This window comes from Trichechus manatus, unplaced genomic scaffold, assembly GCF_000243295.1.
Source record: "Trichechus manatus latirostris isolate Lorelei unplaced genomic scaffold, TriManLat1.0 scaffold00195, whole genome shotgun sequence".
In the NCBI taxonomy this organism is placed as follows: Eukaryota; Metazoa; Chordata; class Mammalia; order Sirenia; family Trichechidae; genus Trichechus; species Trichechus manatus.
In genome coordinates, this window is record NW_004444131.1 from 4,035,916 (window position 1) to 4,044,575 (window position 8,660).

The 8,660-nt window shown below is 43.1% G+C and overlaps 1 protein-coding gene across 3 annotated transcripts in view; it reads left to right on the plus strand.

The window, feature by feature from the left end:
- Positions 1 to 8,660, plus strand: part of CCNY (cyclin Y) — a 271,085-nt gene that overhangs the window by 95,181 nt on the left and 167,244 nt on the right. Inside the window, exons 1-2 of one of the 3 annotated variants that reach the window (XM_023741972.1) lie at positions 7 to 303; positions 2,966 to 3,037. The exons of 1 other annotated variant lie outside the window; for it this stretch is intronic. The gene's annotated coding sequence lies outside the window, so the exon portion shown is untranslated. Of the gene's footprint in view, positions 1 to 6; positions 304 to 2,965; positions 3,038 to 8,660 lie in introns of those variants that run through there. One more of the 3 variants, XM_023741971.1, reaches the window with a different exon arrangement.

Sequence of the window (8,660 nt, forward strand, 5' to 3'; positions counted from 1 at the left end):
CCTCATGTGTCTGTTGGCCATTTGAATGTCTTCTTTGGTGAAGTGTCTGTTCATTTCCTTTGCCCATTTTTTAATAGGATTGTTTGTCTTTTTGTTGTATATTTGTTTGTTTTTGTTGTTAGAATGGGACCTGTGCCTAATAGAGAGAAGGTTATATGGAAGTGGAAGGGCAGATAGATTGTTCTCCGATTGAAATGGGGAATCAGAAAATATGTGGAGCTGGCCTCTCACAGAAGCCTCCAGGACATGCAGTGGATCCCCTCTTTCCTGGGCTCAGGAACTCCCCTGCCTGATTCAAGCCACGTGAGTAGCTTTCCTTTGTAATTGGATTCCCTTCCAGCAACATACATTTGATGTGGGCAGTTTTACCAAGGAAGACTGTTGGACTTGGTGAAGTACTAAAAACTCTTTGCTTGCAGTTTGCTGAAAACGCATTTTGTTCAGACTCTCCCTGATGCAGGACTGGGGGTTTTGTTCCCCTCTTTGGAGGGGAAGTGGCACAGTTACCCGTTCTCATTCCTTTCCCCCCACCTTGGGAAGGAATGTTCGGGGCACTCACGTTGTTCTCATTTGGATTGGCCAGTTTACAAAGGGAAAAGAAAGTTTGCCTCATGGTATGGAACCCTTGTAGTTGTTAACCTGATTGGATTACATGAAATAACCTTTGCTGTTTTGTTAAGAGTATGCTTTGTTGAGAAAGCATATTTCAGCTCTAAAAAATTGAGAGTTTTTCCTGACCATCATCTCACCCATTCCCCAACCAAAAGAACTGTCAGTAGATATTTCTAGAATTATTTACTGCTTCTTAGATAATTGGGAGTAGAAATATAAATGGTGCAATATATACTTAAGCAGCATTTTTGAGGGGGAGAATTTAACTACATAAAACAAGGGAGTTTCTTTTCCCTTCCTGCAGGACTGTAACTTAATCCTCCACCCCCACCCCACCTTTTTCCTCAAGTCTTATAAAGCATTTTGGAATGGAATGGTTGATGTTACAAGTTGGGCCATGGAACAGTTGCTGTGGAAACCCTAGCGTGAATTTCCAGGCTATTGTGTTTCTCTTTTAATAGTAGGCATATTGTGGCATTGATCTGCTGTTTTAATGTGCACTTTCTTTATTTCTTTTGAGGAAAGGAGAAGATGGTAGAGAAGAAAAGAGACTTTTGAATGTATACTTTAGGGAACTGATGGAAATAAAGTGTGCTCTGAAGGGCATGCGGAATTACCCACAACAGGGGGAGCAGCTGACCGCTCTGCCAAGGCAGGTGGTGGCCCTTTAGCTGTGTTGGGACCGACTGCCAGTGTCTGTCTTTGTGGCATCTCATACTGAGCGCCCTGCTCATAGTCCTTGGACTCTAACTGCCCTTGTGGTAGTTCCTCCTTAAGTTTAATAAGCACTGAATGAGGCCGCTAAGATGAGTGTGAAACCAAAACCAAACCCATTGCCATCAAGTCGATTCCGACTCATGGTGACTCCAAGTGTTACAGAGTAGAACTGCTCCATAGGGTTTTCTTGTCTGTAGTCTTTATGTATGCAAATCACCAGGCCTTCTTCCGCAGTGCCGCTCGGTGGGTTTGAACCATCAACCCTTAGGTTAGTTGTTGAGTGCAAACTGTTGGCGTCACCCAGGGGCACACAAGATGAGTGCAGCGGTCTGTGTGAAAGACCCCGCGCTCACCTGCAGTTGGAACACAGACGTGTTCTTTTGCAGTAATGATGTTTATCTACCTAGTTAAATTATCATTGCCTGAGAGGTGATAAATCGAAACCCTAGAATCTGCTGAGAAGATCACAGCACATTTTTCTCTTCCAGCTCCGTTATTTCCAAATTAAATAATTATCTGCTAGTCTCCTTCTTGAATAGCTGCGGCAAAAATTGTTTTGCCAGGAGCCGAAATAATTCTAAATTTCCCAAAGTCTTTTTTTTGGGCAGGGGGTAGGGGGTTAATTTGAAGCAAAGGCATCCTCCTTTCTCCCTCTAAAATATTTTTTTTTCCCTCAGAATAAACAATAGTAAATATAATGGGTTGAGGGAAATTTGTTGTTAGGAGAGAAAAGAAACAAAAATCTTTGTCTTTACTTGAGGATGTTGGAGGTGCAGCGAGCAGTGTCTCAGAGAAACTGATGTTGGAAGTTGGTGAAAAAAAACAGCCTACCCTGTTGGTTCATCATCAGTGGTCCCACTTATGTTCTTCCCTTCCACTACCGTGCTTAATTCTTTATCTTGTTTGCTGGTTATGAAGCAAAACAAAAATAAAGGTTTAGTCTTGTGCCTTGACCCAGTCACAGAGATGAAGGCACCCTATGCAGCAGCTTATTATTAGGTCTCAGAGAAATGAGCTACATTAAGAAGGCAGTTTTTTCCTTCTGAAGACTGCTAGGCTATGTATTGCAACCAGAAGTTACCAAGCTTCTGACTCAAATCCAAGCCAGCGAGCTGTGAAGCTATGTAGCCAGATGCCTTACTGGGCTGAGTCCTGAGTCTGTCTGCTGTGACGATCCCACTTGAACACTGGAGCCGTTCCATCCATGCCAGCTGCATATCTAATGAGCTTACTGTGGTGTGCCCAGGTCATCAGTGGTGACAGCCTAAATGCCTTTGCTGTCTTTTTCTCAAAGCCTCAGCCAGGGGTGTCTGCTGCACTGACTGGGGCGCGAGTGCTGGGCTGGGGTGACGTTGTACTGTCACAGCAGCTGCTGTCTGGCATCTGAAGCCGAGCAGTTGCACGCAGGGCAGTGGACCAAACAATCCAAGATGTCTGAGTCATTGTGACTGAGGTGACTGAGTGACTGAAGGCAGCTGGGAGCCAACAGCTGCAAACAGAAAAAAGGCCTGCATCCTGCTCCCTGGAGCCCAAGCCTGAGTGGCAGGAGCCTGGGAGCAGAGCCGAGAACAGAACGTGTCATTCACAAATTAAAAACAAAAACATAATCTGTCTTCATTTTGACTGTGATTTACAGATACTCCAAGGGAAGAAGGACATAGCATAAGGAACGCTCTGAAGAACTCCCATGAAAATAAAATAAAAATAGGTAAAATAAAATAAAATATATAGGGGTAGCCTTCCCCTATGTGAAAAAGCAATCTATAATTCTTTTAGAAAAATCAGATAGTACAGAAAAAAAGAAGGAAAAAAAAAAATGACCTTATCCTGTCATCCTGGAAGGAAGAAACTATGGATACATGAGAAGCAGTAACTTTTAAGAGCCATGTCTAAGCCCAGCATAAGCAGAGGCCCACACAATCCTAAACACAAAACAGTAAAAGAGCCTAACAGAGCAGGAATAAGAAAGAGGTGTACCACTAAGTGGAAGATGATGTAAAACGAACAACTTGGTTCTCTCTCTGAGTCATCCATGTTCTGTTTGCATTCCAAACCTAGCAGTTCAAAGCCCCAGATAAGAGAATAGTAATTTGTAAGAGGAAAATTTTAAAAAAAGATCATCCTATTTTATAAGCTAAGGGAACTAGCGTATGTGATCATAGAAACATTGCAGATAGTTTTTGAGAGATCGTGAACAATGTCACAAGATTGGAAAGGCCAGTGATATCCTAACTTTTCTAGATGGGAGAAAACACAGCTTTTGTGCATTATGGACTGTCCAGCTTGACTTTGTTTCCAGGCAAAATGCTAGAAAGGCTGATTAACCTGATAGTTCATGGATATTTAGAAAATGAAGAGGGTGAATTAAGAGTAGGCATAAGTTCAAATAGAAGAAATCATCACCGTCTTCCTCTCTGAGAGGTTGCTAGACTGTACAATCAAAGGAATGCTCTAGAGCTGTGGTTCTCAAACTTTAGCTGCATCAGAGTCATCTAGAGGCCTTGTTAAAACATACTCGCTAGGCCCCACCCCTAGAGTTTCTGATTCGTGAGTCTGGAATGGGGCCCAAGAAATTTGCATTCCTGACAAGTTCCAGGTGATGATGCTGTTTGTTCAGAGAACCACTTCTCATATTTAGTGTTGCTGAGTTTGAGGAAAACATTTGATGAAGACATAACTTTTGGAGAATACAGAGAAAAGTGTTGGTTGGAAGTGTTAATGATGGTAAATGGAGGTTGGGGGCTTCTGACTAATGAAATAACTGTATGCAACCATATTGTCATCATTTTTAACTTGGACAGATGTCTTTAATGTTTTGGTCAGAGTACTCTAACCTTGACCCTTACCTATCAAGTAATTTCTGCAGGGACTAAGATGACAGAAAATATGTTTCTGAAATTTGAAGGAAGCACCAAAAAATGGGGAGGAATAGCTATTAATGTTGAATGGTAGACTGAAGATCCAGATGATCTTGATAAATTGGAATGTTGAATTAATAAATCACAAGGTAAGATTTAGTAGCGATACAGGTAAAATGCCTGCATTTGTTTACATAAATACAGGGGGCCATTGCCTGGCTTGAAAACATCTTAAGGGGTAAAGGCTTAGGGTTTTGTGTAAACTACAAGTTATTTTTGAAACAAGATTATGGTACACTATCTCTTGCATCTCAAAACCTGTTTCCTCCTCCATTCCAACCTGGGAAAGAAAAGAAAAGGCCAAGGCAAATCTTATGTTCTGCTAATTTTTCCGCAGTTAGGCCATATATGGAGTATCTTGTGCAGTTCTAGCACCACGTTTTAAGGTTTGGACAAAATTGAGAGTATATTGAGAGAAGAGACCTAGATGTCTAGGGGTATTGACAGACTACCAGCTACCTAGAATGGTTGAAAGAACCTGGCATGCTTAGTCTCGAGACTGTTTAGAGATTACATGATAGTTGTCTACAAATACTGGGACTTCAGATGTGTTTTATGTAATACCTGTAGGTAAAAGTAAGTCCAAGACTGAAAATTGTTGTTGTTAGGTGCCACTGAGTCGGTTCTGACTCATAGCAACCCTGTGGGGCAGAGTAGAACTGCCCCATAGGGTTTCCAAGGAGCAGCAGGTGGATTTGAACTGCCAACCTTCTGGTTAGGAGCTGAGCTCTTAACCAATGCGCCACCAGGGCTCCCAATGGAAAATTAGTGGGATATAAATTTTGCATTGATATTAGGAAACATTTTATGATAATGGAATGTAATTCCTTAAAAAGCAGTGAGCTTCCCCTAAATGTGTTATGTTCAAGTTGAGACTTGATGACTGTGGATCTGGAGTGATCTAGAAAATCTGGGATGGTATGTTAGTCAGCTTTTACTCTGGTAACAATAGCACCAATATCTCATCAGCTTACAGTAGCAAACCTTTATTTCTTGTTCATATCACATGAGGGAGGGCTGCAGGTAAACTTGGCCCTGCAGGGCTCTGTTGTTGTTGTTGGGTTCTGTTGAATTAATTTTGACTCATAGTGACCCCATGTGACAGAGAGAACTGTCCCATAGGGTTTTCTTTGCTTTTATCTTTATGGAAGCAGATCACCAGGTCGTCCTCCCATGGAGCCACTGGGTGGGTTCGAACCGCCGACTTTTCGGTTAGCAGCCGAGTGCTTAACTGTTCATGCCACCAGGGTTTCTTTGCAGGGCTCTGCTTGGCTCCACATTTATCCTTTCAGGACCCAGACAGAAGGAGCAGCTCCAGTATGGCATGTGCTGTTCTCATGGAGAGGGCAGGCGTGCAGGGAGGTCTGAGCCAGACTATTCAGTCTCACTTAAAACTTCTGCACGGACGGATGGGGAAAACATCACGTCTGCTTCCATCCTATTGGCCAAGGTATCATATGGCCAGTCAGCAAGGTGGAGAAGTGAACCTCCACAGGATGCAAGGGCAAGGCATGTGACAGTGGGTGGAGTTATAATCCGATTACAGGGAGGGAGTGAATGTTTGGAAACAATAATCCAGTCTACCACAGATGGAGAATCAGTTACCTTAGCATTTATTGATTGCCTATGAAAAAGCAGGCATTGTGCTTAGGTGTGGAGGATTTAGAGATCAGTAGAAACAGTCCCTCAAGGAGCTCAGTCCAGAAGGGCAGACAGAATTATAATCAAATATTTACTATTCAACTTGATAAAAACAAAGATAGACGTATGTTCCAGGCACAGAGGCAGCACAGCAGAGAGAGGGAGGAACGATGGGCACAGGGGAGGTGTAAGGGATGTATTCCCAGAGGAGGTTGATAGCTTGAAGAGTGAATGAGGAATTTGCTAGATACCTGAGAGGATGGGGGCAGGGTTGTGGGTTAGAGACAGCATAAGTAAAAGCACAGAGGTAGGAGATAGTGGCTGCTTCATGGGAGCCAAGATGGGTTTGTTCATTGCTGTATCTCCTGTATCTAGGAAGTGCCTATTGAATGCATGATCTGTGAAGTCTTTGTTAAGAAAGGAGATGTGAGAGATGTGGATGGAAAGAGAAGCAAATAACCAGGAGGTGATTTTTCTGCCATTTTTCAGGTGATCGTTAGATTAGAAGAGGCCAAAACTAGAGCTGAGGAGATGAGTTGTAGGAGAGAAGTGGTGAAGCCTGGGAGGGAGGCAGGAAAGGATGGGGCCAATGCAGAGATATTTAGAGGGGGGTAGAATTGGTAGGGCTTAGGGGATGCTTGGAGGTAGGGAGATAACGAGAAGTCTAGGATGAATCCACTGGTGACTCAGTGGGTGCTGGTACCTGAAATCACCCAGGAGGTTTAAAGTACAGGAGAAAGAAGAACAAAAAAAGAGAGTGAAAGGGGAGAAGATGATTAATGTTTTCTTTTGATATATTTAGAGTTTGAGGTGACTGTGGGACATCCAAAGGAACCCTGCTGGTGCAGTGGTTAAGTACTTGGCTGCTAACCAAAAGGTTGGTGGTTCGAACCACCAGCTGCTCCATGGGAGAAAGATGTGGCAGTCTGCTTTGGTAAAGATTACAGCCTTGGAAACCCTATGGGACAGTTCTACTCTGTCCTGTAGGATCGCTATGAGTTGGAATCGACTCAGCGGCAACAGGTTTGGGTTGGTGGGACATCCAAGTGTTGATGTCCAGGAGGCCATTGGATATATGTGAGTCTGCCCCCCAAAAATGTGTATTTGAGCTTCATTCACATGTAAGTGGTAGTTATACCCTTGGGATGGATGAAATTGCCCAATGAGACTATGTGAAATTTGAAAGGAAAACTGCTCCAGGACATACAGCATATGACATGGGAAGGGGAAGCACCCTTGGAGGAGATTTAGAGGGAGTGTTCTCACTGGTGGGAAGAGAACCAGGGAAGGTGATATCCTATGTGGAGGAGAATGCTAAGCAAGGAAGGAGTCCCTGTCAGAGCCACAGCAGGGCAGGTAAGCTAAGGGCTGAGCATGTGACTGTTCTCATTAGAGAGTAATAAGGCAAAAAACCAAACCAGTGGCACTCTAATGGGAGATGAAGTAGAAGTTTGCAGAATATACTTCTCAGAGGTTGACTGAGAAGTGAAGATGAGCAAAACTGTTGCCGTCAAGTCGATTCCAACTCATAGCAACCCTATAGGATAGAGTAGAACTGCCCCATAGGCTTTCCAAGGAGCACTTGGTGGACTTGAACTGCTGACCTTTTGGTTAGCAGCCATAGTTCTTAACCACTACGCCACCAGGGTTTCCATGAAGATGAGAGATGGGGAGTTATGGTACTTAGCAGGTACACAGCTTTCTCTCCCCCTTTTATGGAGGGGAGATACAGATTTGACCTTTTGTCAGACAGTGGAGTTGCAGATACAGATCTTTTATCCTAAAAATTTCTAACCTTGTTAACTTATTCCTTCTGTATTAGTTTTCCATTGCTGCATAAGAAATTATCACAAATTTAGTAGCTTAAAACAGCACACATTTAGAATCTCACAGTTTCTGTGTGTCATGAGTTTGGGCATGGCTTAGCTGGGTCTTCTGCTTCACGGTCTCTCACAAGGCTGCAATCAAGGTGTCTGCCATGGCTGGGATCTTCCCCGAAGGCTAAACTGGGGAAGGATCGGTCTTTAAGCTAACTTAACATAGTTGTTGGAATGTTTCAGTTCCTTGATGGTTGTTTGACTGAGGGCCTCAATTCTTTGTTGACTGTTGGCTGGTGGCTACCCCCAGTTTCTTGCCATGTGGGCCCCCACGTGGCTGCATACTTCACCAAAACCAGCAAAAGAGGGAGCGACTGCCAGCAAGATGGGAGTGACATCACCTTTACCATATTCTATTGTTAGAAATAAATCACCAATCCCACCCACATTCAAGGAGAGGGGATTACACAAGGGTGTGCCTATCAGGAGGCGGGGATCACTGGGTGAGGGAGATTCTTAGAGGCTGCCTGCCACAAGAATAGAAATTCATGATACATCACTTTAAAAAAAAAAATTATTTTGTATTTTGTTCTTGTCTTTGAGAGTATGCACAGCAGTACATATGCCAATTCAACAATTTCTGCGTGTACAATTTAGTGACATTGATTACCTTCTTCAAGTTGTACAACCATTCACACCTTCCTTTCCCCAAATTGTTCCTCCCCAGTAACATAAACTCACTGCCCCTAAGTATCTTCTCTGATCTTTCAAGTTGCTGTTGTCAATTTGATTCTGTATAGGGAGGTCTTAAAAGAGCACATTGCTCAAGGCAGACATTCTTTACTAGTTAAGCTAAACTATTGTTTGGTTTTAAGAAAACTTCAGGGGATATTTTTGGTTTAAAGTTTAAGATTTAAAGATTATCTCAGGGCAGTAGTTTTGGGGTTTCATCTAG